Genomic DNA, 19,558 nt, shown 5'->3' on the forward strand with positions numbered 1-19,558 from the left:
TGAGTCTCTACAGTGGTCCCACTGGCGACTCCAATCATCCGAATTTTGGGTCAATTTCCATCCAGCCGAGCTGACAACTTCTCCAAGTTGGTGACCACCTCACGTACAAGCCCAGAAATCGCAACCAGTTTGCCATCCAGAACTGGAATAGCCTCCAGTTTACGATTCAGCTCCTGTACCGCCACAGCCTGATTGTTCGTAGCTCGGCACACACCCGCACAGAAATCCGGCAGCTTGCCAGTGACTGCCGACAGTGTCCGAATTTTGCGATATGCCAGGAAACCGCCCGCTCCAAACAGCAGAAACCCAGTTATCATGAATCCGAATGTATAGATGTCCTCAGCGTCCTCGACAGAAAGAATCGACAGACACATGACTTTCCACACACCCCAGGAATCCATCACATATCCAGCCGAAAATGTTCCGCCAGGGCAAGCAGGCTCCCCCACGCCTGTTTTCCGGTTCGAATAAATTTGGTCGATTGCATTTAGGGACCAGCTGATCAGATCCATATCTCAAGATTTAAGTTTTGGAAGGAAATGCAGAGAGAGGCTCAGATAGATGACAGGACAGTAGCAGCAGGGCAGAGTGGGAGAGGGAGGGAGAAGAAAAAGCGTCTGCCTCGGTTGAGAGCCGGAAGTGAAGCTAATCACATGTGTATTCAGTTTTCTTTATTAATTTATTATTCTTAATCCATTCACTATTACTTTTTCATATTGTGTGTTCTCATTTTACAGAATACTGAAGTTACAGTTTTCATTGTGTATGCGTGTGTGAGGTCAGACTGACCACTTTCTTTTCATAGCTCTGATATGGCAGAGTTGAGACTGGTTTTCCCACCGGCTAGATAGCTATAGTTGTTTGGGATATCAGCTTGTTGTGGTATGTGGGCTTTGTCTGAAAACTGGAAGAAAAGGGTGCCACTAAGTCTTCTATTCCTCATAATATTATTTTGCTGTTTGACCTTCAGCTGGGGACCAGCTGAATAAAACAGTTTCTCGCTAATGAATCCCCAGAGTCTCTCCCGATTTCACGATTTCCAGACTCTTTTTATTTATTTTTTTTTTATACAACACTGCCAAATGTTGACAAAATCCCATTAAATCAGGCAGTTCATGCCTTTATCCTGCTGATACCAAACGGCCAGCACAGCAGCCATTACAGATCAGGAATAGAGTGGTTAGAAAGAACTTTTGGGAAAGAATGTCTTTCTTATGTTATGACAGTCCTGACTTATAAGTCAGATGAAAAATGTGAGAGGGCACTTGCAGACCTGAAAGCTAATCACAGTTTTGTTGAACAAAGATACCACACATGTAGAAGAAGTATGATGAATGTAAATGAGATAATCGAGCTCTTGGAAAAAATAGATGTCATGGTCTCTGAAAACAACCCACAATTTACGGATGATTGAGGTGAATAAACATAAAAAAAAAATTCACACACACCCCACAAAGAAGAAACAGTCAAAAGGTAAGATGTTAATGTGAATAAGATGTTTATTCTCTTTTTAATAAAAAAAAGTGTGTGTGGGGTTGAAAAGCTTTACTATGATATTATTGTCTAAATTTTAAACTGATGTGATTTTCATTCACTTTCTTACATTATGCAGCAGCTGAACAAATGAAGACTGCAGCTGAAATCCAGTTGAAGGTAACATACATGAAAATTTTTTTTTTTTTTTATTTGTAAAATTAAATCTGATTTCTGGATTTTATAAACTTGAAAACTAAAATTTAGATCACAACCTAATTTTTAAAGCAAACTGTCTTTCAATTAATTTTCAAACAATTTAAGCTCCATGTTGAATTAAAATGGAAAAAGGTCAACATAGTCTCTGCAAAGTGTGTGTTCATTTTAAATATACTGATGGTAACAAGACTTTTTAAATACAAAGGTGAGAAGTTCAGCAGTCTGAAATGTTTTTCATTTTATGGAAACTGCTCATTTGTATCAGGTGTAGTCAGTAAAATAAAACCAGAATAGTTATTGGGCTTGAAACTGTAAACAGTTTTAATTCTCAGGGTTCTAAAAACAGGAAAATAAAGTGAAATTCATAAATTTTTTTGTGTAATCAACACAAATGCGATGTTGAAGACTCAGAGAAGAATGATGAAGATACAGCAGAACCACTTGAAATAAAACCTGGACCATGTAAACCAAAGGAGACAGGGAACATTGGATTTCTATTTAAAACCACACATCCCACAAAGAAGAAACGGTCATAAAAAGGTGTTAATGTGAATGAGACGTTCATTTGTCCAGGGTGTACATGCCCCTCACCTGTTAAAATGCTAGGATAGGCTCCAGCTTGCCCATGACCCGTAATGGACAAAGTGGTACAATGAATGAATATATTAGCGCTGGGCATGTTAACGCGTTTATCGTTAACGCAACACTTAATTAACACCATTAAAATTTTTTTAATCATGCGTTGTGTTTTTTTTTTTTTTTTTTTTTTCTTCCTGGCCACTGGCTTTGATGACAGAAACATGTCATCCATGTCTCCCTTCCCTGCTGCAGCGGAGCGTCTGATATAATCAGAAGAGAGCGGGTTTATTAACATGAAGAGACGTTTTCTGTCTGGAACTTAAGAAATAAGTAGAAGAACCGACTTTTCTCTTTGTCAAAATCCATGCAGAAAGACAGAACATCATGATTTTTGGACAGTAAACTTTGTATTTATTATTATTTTTTAAATAAATGCGGTTTTAATTTATGCAATAAAACAGGGTAAGACATTTTATGAATATGTTTTTACAAACAACAAGCATAAATCTTCTTCTGCCTCTGGTTCGGTGAATCTTGGTCATAGCGAGATGAAACTTCCAGCTGTGGAATCTGTGAGATGTGAGCTTTCAGTAGCAGAGTCATTTGTCCATATTCATGCTTTGGGGTGGACACGGGGAGACATTTGTGTTTACATATTTTTCAGGCTTTGTGTAGCTGCTCTTTGAATTATTATTATTAACTGTGATAGAAATGGTTCTGCTGAGCTGGTAGCTGAGATTCTGGACTTTCCATGGATACCACACATGTTTATAGTTACATCTACAGACCTGAAGTTACACTTGGAAATGAGATGTTAACCCCTTAACTCCCGGTGGAGGCTGCAGGTGCAGACGTGTTAGGCTAAACAGTCAAGCTAATAAAAAAGTTTACAGAATTTTTAGGCCAGAATATGTATATATATAGATATATATGTATATATACACTGTACGTAACATGAAATATACATGTTTAATAATTAAAATGTCAAGTCATTAAAATTTAATTATAAAAATCATTCAAATCTGTCACTATATCAAATCAAATCAAACTTTATTTATAAAGCACTTTTCATGCTGGGGCAACACAAAGTGCTTTACATAAAAAAAATCATCATATGCATATTAAAAACAAAATAAGCCTTTGCATAGATCAAGAGACTACATTAAAAAAAACAGCAGATATATAATATAATCTAACATGACAGCAAATCAAGATTGTATGTGTCTAATGTTCATTAAATAAACACATGGACATAAATATAACTTTGTATTGCTATGAACCAAATAAAATAAGACTTTTCAAAAAATGTTCACATCCCCCTACTTTGATGAGAGTGATTTCATTTAAATAAAGAAAGGACATTTGTAGATACAAGTGCTGGATGTTTTGCTGTACTAATGTCATTTATCAAGTATTAAACTTGTGCAATCTACTTTTTCCCCTACGTCATTCTATGCATTGGAGATTGAGACTGGAAGTAAAATCAAATTAAAGGTAAGATAGTAAACTAAATTTGTTTAGGCTATCTACACTTTAGGGGTTAAATTAAAGGTCTACAACACTTATTTTAGGTAAAACATTTAAGAGCATCCAATTAGATGCTAGATGTGCATGTATACAAAGAGTCTAATTTGCATTTTCACAAATAGTTTAAAAAGTAAGAAACTCTGTTTTAATAAATAAAATCTAAATAAATAATAAATAAATCTATGATCAATCACATCTAATCTTTGAGCTTCCTTAAATGTGGATATCAGCCATACAACTCCTTAAAACCACTAAAACTATGCAGTTAGTTAGCAGGAATTAATTAGAGTAGACATGTTAAATACTTCCAAAAAGCGTAATTTTTTAATAAAATGAAAATCTATACTCCACCTAACTGATGGATGTTGGAGCAGCATTCATCCTACTTTGTGTTTCTAAAGAGAAATAAAACAGAAAGAACAAAACTGTTGACAGTTAAAGTGTAGAAACCGTAGCCCTCATTTATTAAACAAACATAAAACAGAAATCTCTGCACATGACCATTTTGGATGCCCAGGGAATCGAGCCCAGCACAGCCTCCACACTGGGGGCAATACGGAGGAGACAGGGGCTGATCAATCTTCTCTAACAAGTAGTCTATATCTTAAAGTTGCATAACTACTCTATTTTATCAGTAGGCTAATGTGTCCCATGCTGTCCTAAAATGTGCAGTTCTTTACTGAACAGGTGAAAATGCTACCAATTTTCTCTTCTTGAGGCTGTAAAAACCAGCTTCATATAACAACCTTGAATACAATAATACTTAGCTAATGCAAGTAAACACAGACAACCTTAAGCAGTTTGAAAAAGCTTTTTTTTTTCGCTCTTTTTTAATGTTTTCATTAATCTCCTAGCATGTCGTTTATATTTTTCAAACCTAAGAATTATGACTTTCAATTACCAGGCATTGGCTATTATCCAAATTAAAAACAAATAAAACATTAATCATGGGCATATATAGGCTATTTATTGAGAATTTTATTCATACCTCAGCAGGAGTCGGATCAACAAGAGTAAGGCCGTTAACTGCCTTTGTGATACGCTTCCATGTAGCATTTTTTTTTTTGCGTGTCCAAACACATGAACTCCAGCACAAAAATAAAAATGCCTTATAGATGATAAAAAGCAGGGCGGGTGCAGCTCTTACAGCTTGTGTGTGTCCAGAGCATGATGCGACATTTTGTTTCAAACAGTCAAAGTCCACAGATAGTTTCCTACATCGTTCAATAAGCCTGCAGGCTGCTTTTACAACAACGCCCCATCACAGACGTGATCTGGCGAGTCTCGGCTCTAACACAGAACCTGCAGCCCGGTCGGTCAGCTGTTGTATTAGAGCTGATCAGTGGAGAGAAGGGAGATGATTGCTTAGCTATGTGACACAAACATTTCAGAGAGTGGGTGAAGCTCTTACAGCTTGTGTGTGTCCACAGGATGATCCCACAATTTGTTTCAGTCACAGATAGTTTCCTAGTTTTTATTGCAAGAATATTATTCACCATTCACTCTGATCATTAAATGTGTATCAAGCTAGTAAGTCTATCCTAAATCGTTTTTATAATGTTATCCACCATTTACTCTGTATCAAGTGTGTAAGTAAGGTAATCAAGACAGAAAGACAGGCGACGACATATTTAAAATTAAATGCAACATTGCCGTTGACCGTGTCATTTGAAGGACGGAGATTTAACTGCGACAGATGTGTATATGGAGAATATCACACACTAGGATTTCTTAAAGTTGTGTATATGGAGGGTATCCAATGCTAGGATCTATCACAGATCCGTGATATCCGTGGCATATCCTACACTAGGATTTGCTATAGATGTGTATATGGAGGGTATCTTATAAAAGGATCTGTTACAGGCCGATCTTCCCGTATATCCCCGGAAACAGTCAGGATATGCCGCAGATACGGAGACTTGTATCAGCATGGATCTCTCCGGATCTTAGGTCTTTTTGTCCAGTGATAGTATAATATAGTATAGTATAGTATAGTATAGCATTGTATAGTATAGTATAGAAGGCCAATAAAATAGTATAATATAGTATGAGATGAAGCCAGAGGCGGGAAGGGTCGACAGTTGATCACTGCTGTGTTCCTTTGTGTACCTTGTCTGCCAAATATAATTCGACTGTAAGTTTTCACACATTTCCCTCGGACGATCAACTACGAACTAGATGGATTGTGAGTATTAGAAGGGAAAAAACTTCATCATCTCTCACCAAACCCATTTCTGCAGTCAACAATTGACAGTACAGGACATCAAAGAGACGACTAAGGAAGGAGGGAGAAAGAGGCTGAAACCCGGCGCCGTTCTGGTTTTATTTCCATGGAACAATTATCCTCTCAGTGAGAGAAGACTTTGTGTGTGGGAATGTACAGCAAGGCCGGAGGAGGTGGAAAGCAGTTCGTGCCCATGATCATGACTACTGTGTATCTTAACTTACAATAAAAAAACAAACTCAAATTTCTCTCAGGTTAAATAAATTATCTTTTCCCAGGTTTGCATCTTATGACCACCTGATGCGGTTTTGGCGGGTCATTCAGTCGTCGCTGAAGTACATGGTCCAAGTGACCAGGTCAACTACTGATGACGCTTCCTGACAGAGTACCCCCATGGTAGGCCCATGATATTTGCAATTATGTAATTTCCTGAATAGTACATTGGAGAAGTACAGCCAACCATTTAACTCTAAATCTTTTTTGTTTCACAGGGACAGGTTCTACACCCAATAGATAAAATGTTCCTGTTCCTGAATTACCTTGCCCTTGGACTGAAGCAGAGGGACCTGGCTGACCACTATCAGATCCACCAGTCTACTGTGAGCAGAATAATCTCACATGGAGCAATTTTTTTTGCTTTCTGTACTTGGTGCACATAGAATCTGGATGACACCAGAGCTGATAAAAGAGTACCTACTTGTGGAGTTCAGGCTATGCTGACACAGCCGTGATCCTGGACTGCACTGAGCTGAGGTGCCAAACCCCCTCTTCTCTCCTACTATAGAGTGAGGTCTACTCAAACTACAAGTCCCAATGTACCCTGAAAGGAATGATCGGCAAATTCCCCCATGCTTCAGTGGCCTTTGTTTCCCCCCTCTATCCTGGTTCAATTAGTGACAAGCAGCTATTTGTGGAATCAGGACTTTCCAGACTTCTCTGTCCAGACTTTGCGATCATGGTGGACAGAGGCTTCCTGATTGACAACTGTGTGCCCTGCAAGGTGTATAGACATGCATTTCTGTCAGGAAGACCTCAAATGCCTGAAAACGAGGTTAAGGAAACACAGGCAATCGCACACCTCAGGGTGCATGTGGAGCCTGTAATTTGAAGATTGAAACCTCACAAGTTATTTGATTCAGAGATCCCTTTGAATATGTTTGGTAATATCAATCAGCTGTACATTGTTGAATGTCTCCTCCTGAATTATGAAAATTGCTCCCTGGTTAAAGCTTGGGCAAAGTAGAACAGTCAAATCTGATACAAGTAATACAAGCAATTATTGTAGTATAATTAAAATTATTGATGTGATATTGTTATTGCTATTGTTGTCGATGCAGTAAAATAAAGGTGACCTCAAAGCCTTTCTTTGGGACACAAAAACACAGAATTTGAACTGTTTTGTGTTTTTTCACAAGCAGTGTAATAGAATTTTCATGCCAAAAGCATTGGCAGATAAATATAAAAATTAGTTATCAGCCTTTTCTTTGATTGCTCGTAAAACTCCATCATTCCTATAAATTCTCTTTAATGAGTTGTCAAGGGGGGACCTGGAAATTCAGCCACACACAGTGATGGAGTATTGAACAAGAAATGTGTTCAGGGTCCAGGGTGCGGTTATCACTATTGCTTGTACACTTTTTTCTACCACATCTTTTCCTTCTCTTTGCCTCTCTATTAATGTGCTTGGACACAGATCTCTATGAACAGCCAGCCTGTTTACCAATGACCTTTTGCGTCTTGCCCTCCTTGGGCAAGGTGTCAACGGTCGTCTTTTGGACAACTGTCAGGTCAGCAGTCTTCCCCATGATTGTGTAGCCAACAGAACTAGACTGAGAGACCATTTAAAGGCCTTTGCAGGTGTTTTCCATTCCTTCCATTAAAGCAAATGCAAAACATATAGTCAGTTTATCATATAGTTTATAATAGTCACTTAAATAACTAGAGACTGTAAAAAGTAATAAATACAATTTTGTTCAATTATAATTTAATGAAATCAGATAGTGATTTTAAATTTAATTAGGCTGAAAAAATCACATAAAACAAACAAAACTGTTTCGGCCTATTTAGAGCACTTTGCTAATAAGCGGTGGACCAAAATACCTGTCAATTGGTGCAAAAGTCTTATTAAGAGGTAAAGAAAACACCTGATTGCAGTCATTTCCTCAAAGGATTGTTCAACAAAATATGAGTCAATGAGTGAGTCAATCATAAAATTTTGATTTATTATTACATTTGTCAGTTTGTAACTTAAATTAGTGACAGCAGGTATATAAATATTTTTAGATACAGTCTTTACAGTGTTTTCATAGGCAATTTCTACCCATGCACTATGCACAATATCATTTGGCGGCATCCTCCCACAAAAAATGTTCATGTACAAATGCACTCAGTATACCCATGGGGAATTAAATGTCCCACCTTTTCAGGACAGTGAAGAATTACTGGACAACACACAAGATCACATTAGTCGGTCCATTGCTCATCAAGTCTTAAAATATGACCAAACATCTTCTGTTACCAGGATACATTTTCCCATATATCTGGGTAATTTTCATATCCTTGATTCATATCCTAAACTGTGCCGTCAGCTCACCAAGTAGGTATAATCGTTAGTACATGTAGTATGCCACGTCACTGATTTATTTATCTCTCATAACACTGAAAGCAGTTGAGGTCTAAAGCACTTTTAAGTTGTCTAACAATGAAGTTGCACACCAACTCTGTTTGGTGATGGGACTTGTGATAAAGAGAGTTAACTGCCCCCATTATTTACTCTTAAATAATATTTTCCTTATTTGTTACCCATCCAATCCATTTCCAGCATAAAGCATTGTTGGGAGAGCATATTTTGAAATCGCGCGTAATTTTGAAGAACAGGCAGAATATCGCGAGCGCACACCCATTTCACCATTTTGCGCTTTTTTGGTACAGGGGACTTCGTAGGAGGTTAACGTTTCTGTTTGAAAGGTAAGAAATTTTTAGTCGAGGTGAATTCTAAAGTTGATATTACTGCTTCTAAATATGTTTATGAATGCTTCACTAAACCGGTTTCTACCGGTTTTTTGAAGGCAGTTGCTAGCTTACTGTCAAGGCTAGACAGGTACTGCCAGAAACATTTTTCATGACCTGGACGTAGAGTTTGTTGAATTTTCTTCTTGCCTTCTTACAGAAAAGTGTGAAGAAAATGTTTAACACATTTTTAGATATATATTTTATGAAGCGTGCTCAAAATTCATCTAAAGTTTGCCTTTGAATACTAAGCGCACACGCATTTGTTGGCACCCTGTCAAGTTCGGTATAATTTAAAAAGTATTTCTGCTGAACTGGGATTTCCCTGTATTTAAAACAAAACATGATAGTAAAAGGAAGGATTTTATGGTAGTCACGGACTCTATTTTGGATAATGGTTCAAAAAATAAATAAATTCTCTGCGAGTTCAACAATATGAATCTATCAATCAAAGCAGGTGTGTGGTCTGCTGCTGCTGCGGCCGGTCTCACATTTTCATGACCCTATGATAATTTTTCGTAAAATTTTGAGACACAAGTCCGAATACATCCAATCTTACTCGGCCCATGTCAAGTTGCCGGATCATTGGCCGAGTAAACAAAAGTAGCTGCAGCGCCACAGAGTTATTTCCCAACTTGTAAGACTTGAGTTCAGTAAGGTGGATGGTGGTTAAATGTATAAAATTGATGAAAGGGCAAACAGTATTGACAAATTCCTTTGCTTTACATTTCAACTTCCCTGCTGTGTCTTCTGTCCTTTAACCAGCCGATGGATTTCTCTTAAACATGAGCTTTTTAGTTAGTTTGTTTGTTTTATGACTTCAGCTAACTATACAGTTTATAAATTGTACATTTATTGTATTGCATTAAAATTTGTTAATACGTACTGTATATTGATTTATGTTTGCTGTTGCACAGTGGAGTGGGCAGTACCAAAGAGGGCCTCTATGAAATCGGTTTGTTTTTTCCCCAAATTCTGCGTTTTCTTTTCTTTGTTGTTTTTACATGCATTCTGTGTTTATGTGACCTTATATTTTGGCTACAGATGCCAGAGGTTAGCGTTGGCAGAGCATAAAGAAAGAAAAAAATGTGATTTTCATAAAAGTAAATCATTATAAATAGCAAATTAATCTTGGGATCAAACAGTCAACTGACTCCACAGAAAAAACAGAAATGAGTCAGACACCATTCATAAAGCAGCTCTGCAAGCATATGTCTGTTTGCCAGGAGCTGCATTCACCTCGGACATGCCGCACAATGTGAGTGTTTTGACCCACGCTTTTCATGAGAGGACTCTACATTTTTTTAACTTTTGTGCAAACGTTGCTGCACCAGCCGCTCCTGCACAACTTCCTCTCCTCGTCCTCCCTCTCCTGTCGCTCCTGACTCATGAAAGGACTGTCATGATCAGCTGATCGTGTTCTTTTGTTGTTCGTTTATCGTTCAGTTCCTGCTGAGGAAGAGGAAGCTAGCAGGATGTTGATGCAAAATGGTAGCCTGATTAAATTAAAAAGCCATTTGTTTGCATTTATTTTATAATATTTTTATTATTTGTTCAGATTTGCTGGTTGCTGTAAAATATGGTGGGGGGGTCAGGATCAGATATCTAGCAAGTGTCAAGATCATGTCTTCTCTAAATCACTGGTGATGTGCAGATGTTGGATAGACAGGTTTACCTTTTAGGAGCCATGTATGTGGTGTAGGAAAATTATGAACAGGTTCTGAAATACAAATCAGAGCAGGACCTTCTCTAACCAGGTGGTTGACAAGTAAAATAAAGTATTTATATGCAGGGGTGGGTCTAGAAAGGCTTTAATGAGCAGGCCGGCAGGGCCACTGACTAGGAAAAGGGGGGCACAAATGAGAATTTTTTTTTAAGGCCTAGATTTTAGTAAACAATTAGCTAATTATTACAACTTAAGCAGTCATCAGATGTTAAATTTGGAAAAAACAAACAGCCAATGATATTTTTCAGTGATACTCTTCTAGACCCACCCCTGCATAGCTAAAGTATAAACCCTTTCTACCACCTTTCAGCTACTTTGTTAGAGAGGGGGCCTACTCTGTTTTGTTTCTTAGAACCTGGTCATAATGTCTCTCATCACATTCATGGCCCATAAATGATCAGACCTGTGTCTCCAACATCTGCACAGCAGCAATAATCTAGAGAAGACGTTTCCTTTCTTCCTCTTCTGTTTAACTCCCACTAGATATCTGAACCTGATTTATCTTCATAGATGTGTGCATGGCTGTTTGATGATTAGTAGAATTTACACCTGTTTCACTAGCAAATCTCATTTATACTGACAAATTATGACATAAAGGCAAACTATATTGAACTGAAATAGGCTGCTGTTATCATGTTTCAGTTTCATGAGACACTGACATGGGTCTGATTGACATGAGACTGATAGATGTACCTTGGTACTTTAGCTAGCGGGTACAAAAACAATACCTTTGGGTAATTATGTGCTAGTGTGAACTATGAATCGCTAGCTTCTTTTAAGCTGAACAATAAATAAACCCAACAAAAGACGGAACTGGCAACAGAAAAGCTGATCAACTGACCATCGACAGCCCTCGTGATTGGGGAGGGGCTGTCGCAATGCGCCGAACAGCTACAGAGACCACCACAACAGTAATATTTGTGTAAAAGTTTTTATTTAAATGCAGGAAAAGATTAGATTAGATTAGACTTTATTATCTCACAGTGGAGAAATTCACTTGTTACAGCAGCTCTTGTTATAGAATAAAGTGCAGAAAGACAGGATAAGGTGAACATGCATCACAGCAAGAAGGTGCAATATAAATTATTTACAAGAAAAAGTCTAAGAAAAGCAAAAATATGTACCATTATAAATATAAAAGATATATATATATATATCTATACTAGATATATATATAAAATATAACAACAACCTCACAGACTATATACATATTTACATGGTGATGGTGGGATATGAAGAATATGATGACATTGATAATGGGGGGTATTGCACAGTAAAATATGAATAAATATTACACAGTATTATGACTATACAGATAAGTTTTACAGTCTGACAGCAGTGGGAATGAAGGACCTGCGGTAGCTCCTTCCTACACTGAGGGTGTCTCAGTCTGCTGCTGAAGGAGCTGCTCAGCCCCCCCACAGTCTGGTGCAGCGGGTGAGAGGTGTTGTCCATGATGGATGTGAGCTTGGGCAACATCCTCCTCTCACCCACCTCCTCCACAGAGTCCAGCGGGCAGCCCAGGACAGAGCTGGCCCTCCTGACCAGCTTGTTCAGTCTCTTCCTGTCCCAGTCAGTGCTGCTCGCTCCCCAGCAGACAACGGCGTAGAGGACAGCAGAGGCTACCACAGAGTCATAAAATGTCCTTAGCAGAGGCCTGCATACTCCAAAAGACCTCAGTCTCCTCAGGAGGTGGAGGCGACTCTGGCCCTTCTTGTACAGGGCGTCTGTGTGGTGTGACCAGTCCAGTTTACTGTTGAGGTGAACACCCAAGTACTTGAAACTGTCCACCCGGTCAATGTCCTTCCCCTGGATGTTCACCGGTGTGTGGGGTAGTGTCCTTCTCCGGAAATCAATCACCATCTCCATGGTCTTACTGGTGTTTAAGCACAGGTGGTTGCGCTCACACCAGTCCACAAAGTCCATGATGACTGACCGGTACTCCAGTTCGTTCCCCCCAGACACACAGCCCACAATGGCTGAGTCGTCAAAGAACTTCTGGAGATGACAGCTGCTGGTGTTGTAGGTGAAGTCCGAGGTGTAGAGGGTGAAGAGGAACGGTGAGAGCACTGTTCCCTGAGGGGCCCCCGTGCTGCAGACTACCACCTCAGACACACAGTTCTGCAGACGCACGTACTGTGGCCGGTTGGTGAGGTAGTCGATGGTCCACGCAGCTAACTTTCCATCCACTCCAGCTCCTTCCAGCTTCCCCCTCAGCAGCGCCGGCTGGATGGTGTTGAACGCACTGGAGAAGTCAAAAAACATGACTCTCACGACGCTCCCAGCGGTCTCCAGGTGAGCCAGCGCCCTGTGCAGTAGGTAGATGACAGCATCATCCACCCCGATGTTTGGCCTGTAGGCAAACTGCAGTGGGTCCATCGTGGTGCACACCACGGAGCGGAGGTGACCGAGGATGAGCCTCTCCATGGTCTTCATCAGGTGGGAGGTCAAGGCGACGGGTCTGTAATGGTTCGGTTCCTTCGCGTGTGATATCTTAGGAACCGGAACCACACAGGAGGTCTTCCACAGGACAGGGACCTTCTCCAGGCTGAGGCTCAGGTTAAAGATGTACCTGAGCACCTCACAGAGCTGGTCTGCACAGGTCCTGAGCAGCCTGGGGCTGATGCCGTCTGGTCCTGCAGCTTTCCTGTTCTTCAGCCGCCTCAGTTCTCTCCTCACCTGGGCCGATGTAAGGGAGAGGGGGGAGGTGGAGGGCAGTGCGGGGCTGGTGGTGGAGTCCATTGGTGTGGAGTGGAGATGGGGGGTAGGTGAAAGTGGAGGTGAAGATGAAGGTGGTCGGGGGAAGGGGATGGTTGACACTGGACTGGGGATGTGTGAAGAGGAGGGAGGGGGGGGCAGAGAGAGTGGGGTTAGAATCAAATCTGTTAAAAAACAGATTTAAATCATTGGCCCAGCGCTGGTCTCCATCAGCTGTCCCTCTGGCACCACTCTGTCCAAATCCAGAGATCTCCTTCAGCCCTGTCCACACGTCCCGCGTGTTATTCTGCTCCAGCCGCTCCTCCAGCTTCTTCCTGTAGCTGTCCTTGGCCCGCCTGATCTTGTACTGGAGTTCATGCTGAACTCTCCTCTGCTCCTCTCTGTCCCCTAAAATGAAAGCCTTCTTCTTCTGGTTCAGCAGGACTTTAAGCTCAGGGGTCACCCAGGGTTTGTTGTTGGAGAAACACCTCACCCTCCGGGTTGGCACAGTGTTCTCCACACAGAAGTTGATGTAGTCTGTGATGCAGTGGGTCAGGCCATCAATGTCCTCTCCATGAGAGCTGCAGAGTGTCTCTGTGGTTTGGAAACAGTCTCTCAGTCTCTCATTGGCCTCATCGGTCCACACTTTCACAGACTTCTTCTGTGCCAGCTGTCTTCTCACCCTGGGTGTGTATTCAGGGAGCAGATGTACGAGGTTGTATTCTGAGCGTCCAAGCAGGGGGAGGGGGGCGGAGGTGTATGTGTCCTTCACATTAGCATACAGTAGGTCCAGCGTCTTGTTCTTCCTGGTGTGGCACTTCACGTACTGGACGAAAGTAGGTAGAGTGGCAGAGAGCGAGGTGTGATTGAAATCCCCGCTGATGAGCAGGAGGGACTGTGGGTGGTGAGTCTGCATCCGAGTCACTGCGCTGTGGAGCAGCTCACAAGCAGCTGCTGCATCAGCCGAGGGAGGGATGTACACATTAAACAGTATAACATGTGAAAACTCCCTCGGGAGGTAATACGGCTGCATGCCCACAGTGAGTAACTCAATGTCCCTGGTGCAGAGCTGTTCCTTTACACAGACGTGCGCCGGGTTGCACCATCTCTCGTTGACATACACCGCGAGTCCCCCGCCTTTCCTCTTACCACTCTCCGCCGCACTCCTATCCGCGCGCTAAAGTTTAAATCCATCCAGGGAAACCACAGAGTCCGGAATAAGTCTATTCAGCCACGTCTCCGTTAAACACATGAGGCTACATTCCCTGAACACCCGCTGTAGCCGGGTCAGCGCCGTGAGCTCGTCGGTCTTGTTAGAGAGGGAACGAACGTTTCCCATAATCACGGAGGGTAAATATGGCCTGTACCTCCGTTTCCTCTCCTGGAGCTTTCTTCCTGCTCTGCAGCCTCTTCTTTTTCTCCGTATCTCCGCGGGAATCTCCGGCTTCTCCGCGTAGAGAAGAGCAGTGCCGCTCAGAGCTAACAGCTGGTCCCTGGTGTAAACAATGGAGCCGTGGCTGAAACCAAAGGTGTCCCCCGTCGAAGTTTGGAAAAGTGCCAAAAGAAGCAGAAATCCAAATAGAAAATCAATAAAAGTAGGCTTCCCATGTGCAGAATTGCACCTGGTACTGACTACAGTAAAGGAAAAAAGAAAACCACGTCTAAAAACCATAGAAAACACTAAAAAAGGAATAGAGGAGGCAGAGCTGCCGTAGCACGCAGCTGCTCGCACAGCGCCATGTTACATGTTACAGTGCGGATGTTGAACACTGTCACCAGAAAAAGTGCGGATGTTGAACCCTTTCACCAGAAAAAGTGCGGATGTTGAACCCTCTCACCAGGAAAAGTGTGGGTGTTGAACACTGTCACCAGAAAAAGTGTGGATGTTGAACCCTTTCACCAGGAAAAGTGCGGGTGTTAAAACATCCTCATCCCCCACTGGTGTGACGCCTTCAAATCCAACCACAGTGAGCCAGCTCACCTTTAGAAATCTCTATGTCACGCTGTCATAAATGATGGATGCCACGCATGCAAAATTAAAAATTTTTAATGCAATTATCTAAATAAGGTACCACCGGTACGTGTTATTTTTGAAAGCCTTAAGACAGACAGAGCGAGAAACTTCCTGCGAAATAAAGACAGCAGACCGCTGTCCTCTCTGGCATTTGGTAGTTTGACGGGACACTGTGATGCCTTTAAATAAACTAAATCCACTTTTGTGGAGATCAGTATCTTCCCAATAAAAACACTATCTATAGCTTTTCTTCACAGGTGGTTCTAACTTCTAACTTGTTAGCCTCTTATTATATCAGTTCCTCTTCTAATGTAGGGTAGCCAAAAAACTCCACACCAGAAAGTAGTCAAGTATGGGTCCTTGTATTTTCTATTCAGTAAATATGTACTGTATGACTTCACCTTATGCTGGGCTTACATCAAAAGACTTTGAAAAGATTTGCAAAAGATTAAAGAAAACTACCAACTCACATCTAAAGACAAACGTTTAGAGTTTTAAGTCTTAGCCTTGTCTCAGACTGAGATTTTACAAAGACTGAATCACTATTTACAAGACTAGATTCTTGATGTTGTGGAAAAACATGAGAATTGTACTTTTTTAAATTAAAAATATAAATAAATTTTGTTGTACAGTGAATTACTTGTGTTTAACTTGATGTAGGTTGTGTTAGGAGGGTGTTTAGCTTTGATAAACTACAAATGCATAAGACAAGGGTCCCCACAATGGTAGCTGTGGGTCTAAACCTATGTTAACCCAGAAGTGCATGAAATTGTCACTCCTGGTAAAAACAAATTATTTAATTGGATAAAATAAGGCCCGCCAAAAACCTCTCTAGGCATTTCATTTATGGTCACCGTGGAAACAAAGGACAAAATTAACTAGGCCAGCTGGGGCCAAAATACCAGACCTGTTGCGACCCATCTGGGCCTCACATAGATTTGTTGGTTGGGCCCGATGTGGGGCCATCCAAGGCCCAAGGCCCATCATGTTTGCCCATGTGGGCAAACACACTTGGGGCCACCATGGAAACTGAGGAGAGCATGATTTCAATAAACACTGACCCAATTTTGGGGTCTCTAGCCCATTTCCAGGCCGAGATATAAATGTGTGTGTCTCTTCCAATACATTAACATGGAGGCCTTGTCTGTAAAGTATAAAATGGGGTGCCTTTTCGCACACAAATGATTTAGCTTCACGGTTCCACTGCAGCCTCATAGAGCATGACTTCAGTTAATACTGACCGGATTTTGGGGTCCCTAGCCCACTCCTAGGCCGCGCAGGGCCCAAAAACATGCAGCGACCGTAGTTGTCTGTCCACGTCTAATACTTTAACATTGAGCATGTGTCTTTTTGGCTGGCATTTGGTGTACATGCATGTTTATTGATGCAGGTGCTGATCCGCGTCACAGGGCTCACAGCATACATTGACTGACACAAATTTGGGGTTTCTGGGACCTTTCGGGGGCCCCCCAGACCCCTAAAAGTGATATATTGGGAGCGAATGGCAGGTGGACAAAGCGTCCGCTCGCCCATACTTTCAGTGCAAAAAGTTTTCAGCCTCAGGCCTACAGCCCCATCCACGACCCCTGAAAATTTCCGGGCCCACAGGGCCCCAGAAAATTTTTTCCACTTTTTTCACCCAGAAATTAACAGGAGCTGTTCCACTCAATAACCCTAAGAGAATCTTTTTGAAAAGTTTTTCATTTCTGGAGGGAAAATTTTCTTGGCATTGCTGCACAACGGGGGCTCGATATACGCAGGGCTGCCCCGCTTGCGTCCCAGGTGGTCCCTGGCCTCTACGTCGCATGGTGGGCCAGCGGGAGGCTGTCCACATCCCTACAAAAATGAATGGGGGTTTTTGGTAGGGAAAAACCTATTGAAAATGCATTGGAACGTGGACACTCATTTTTTTGGACAAAATCGGTCCAATTTTGATCAAATTTGCACCTCTTGCTCTTTCTCCAGGTACTCTAACAAAATCCCAGAGCTGGGGACCCTAGACCCTGTTGGAGGCTCCTTTTTTTTCCTCTGAGCGTCGTAGCGACGTAGCATCGACACTAGTCGACCCAGGACATCCCTTTGATGCCTCCTGTCAGATTTCACGTCGATTGAAACAAAAAGGTTATGGCCTTAATTGATAATCAGGTCAAAGGTCGTCTTTCCACAGGCAATGAAGCTGTATTTAAGGGTTTGCACTGGGGGAGATTTGCGATTCTTTGACCCCTCCTATCTTGGAGCCCGACTGCCGAATCTATCTCAAATTGCCCAGGGACACTGTCAGGCGTCAGGGGCCCCAGGGGCTGTGTAAATTTTGGCCTCCAAAGGGCCTCCTGTGGTAGAAGGAGGCCCCCTTTAGCGATCTAAGGTGATTCCAGATGGCCAGGGCCCCGAAAAATCAGGTCCATAGTTCCATTTCCCTTACCAAAACCCAATGTTAAAGTATTGCGGGTGGATGCACTATTTTTTCAAACGCTTTTATCTCGGGGCCCAAAGGGGGGGGCCCTGAACAGGGATCAAACGTCAAATAGGGCCCCGGAACACTTTTGGGCAAAAGTTTGGATCAAGCTGTTGTCGCTAGGGGCCCCTCTCGGAGGCCCCCAGATGGTCCCCTGCGAATGGCGGTCAAATCAGAGCACTTTTAGAAAAAAATGATGCTCACTACTTTTCAAGATGCATTGTGGGTAATTTTTAGTGTCCTACTTTTTTCTCTCTGGACATTCAGACACTCCGACAAAATGGCATTACCTCTATAGAGGGCACTATGTAGGGAGTAGGGTGCACATTTGGACTAGGACTAAGACCTAAGGCCTAAGACTAAAACTGAGATGCCTGCCAAAAACAACACTGTTAAAAAAAAAAAAAAATGTGCTATTTGTTGGTTTTACACAAGAAGCCAACACAAAGGGACAGAGGAGGAGATGTAACTGTCCTTCAAATGACTAGAAAAAATCCAGAAAGTAGTTTATGATAAGAATTTCATCCTTTAATGTTTTGTGTTTAAGTGAGAAATGTTAAATTAACATTACTGATGCCGTGGTGTTCATGGTCCTTGCCTTTATTAAATTAAGTAAAATATAGTAGCTGTTTCCCTCCAAAAGGAAGCATTGTAAAACCTAAAAAAAAAAAAAAAAAAATATCTATGTGACAAAAGCTGTGTAGACATTCTTAAAAGTTCTGTAGTTTATAATTTGGTATAAACATTTACTATGAAGTTCTAGATTTTCATGTTTTTGAGATGCTTTGCTGCAGAGCACCATAAAGGGCCATGTATGCTCGATGCAGAAGATAGATACGCAGATGGACGGACAGTTTCATCCATCTTCTGTGTCAGTTACGAGTGTAATTTGTTCCGTTTTCAGTGAGTTTAGCTATCGGTCGCTTGACACAGAAGACAGAGCAATCCTACCTGGGTATTGCACGACAGTGCTGAGCAGAACAGCTGACATGCAACCAGCAGAAGAAACAAACCCGAGAAGAAGAAGAGGATCAGAAAGGGAACTAAAAAGCAGAAGAAAAATAAAAAATAAACAACTGTAGAAAATGTGCAAGGTTATGAAGAAAGATTAACTTGAATAACTGGCATTTTCAGTTCTCCTTAATGAGGTGGCTGAACTATACTTTTAAATCCTTTTCTGGACTTTTTTAGATTTTTTTTCAGTGTAAGCCTAAATATTATCTTTGTTTTCTGAACAGGATGAATAACATATTGAGGATTTGACCTTTTTTTTTTGTTTTTTACTAAAATCAATAACCATGTTTATATGGACAAATATTTCTTCCATCCGACTGTAATCCATCTGATCAGACATTCCAGCTGACATGTTTACGTAGATGTTAGATAAGTGATCTCATCAGCTGTGTGTTTACGAGATGGAAAGGTGTAATACAATCGTACTAATATAAAAACTCACAATGTGGACTGATTTGGAAGAAGAATAAGACAACAGAAAAGATGTGATCCAATTTGATCTGCTTGAACAACTTGTTGGTTAGAGTCTTTCAGCAGTTGAGATGTTCAACAATCTGTAGCTCTTTAAGAGTTTTCTACTAAAACATATCCTGCACAGTCCAGTTTTGTTTTACTGACGAT

At 41.3% G+C, this 19,558-nt stretch overlaps 1 long non-coding RNA gene across 1 annotated transcript; it reads left to right on the plus strand.

Annotated features, from left to right (window-relative positions):
- Positions 1-855: 855 nt before the first annotated feature.
- On the plus strand, positions 856-7,368 carry LOC121631848. The gene is made up of 3 exons (XR_006008807.1): positions 856-1,653; positions 6,301-6,418; positions 6,514-7,368. It is a non-coding gene; the product is annotated as an uncharacterized LOC121631848 (long non-coding RNA).
- Positions 7,369-19,558: the final 12,190 nt, after the last annotated feature.

The sequence above is a fragment of the Melanotaenia boesemani genome, chromosome 2 (assembly GCF_017639745.1).
Source record: "Melanotaenia boesemani isolate fMelBoe1 chromosome 2, fMelBoe1.pri, whole genome shotgun sequence".
Classification (NCBI taxonomy): Eukaryota; Metazoa; Chordata; class Actinopteri; order Atheriniformes; family Melanotaeniidae; genus Melanotaenia; species Melanotaenia boesemani.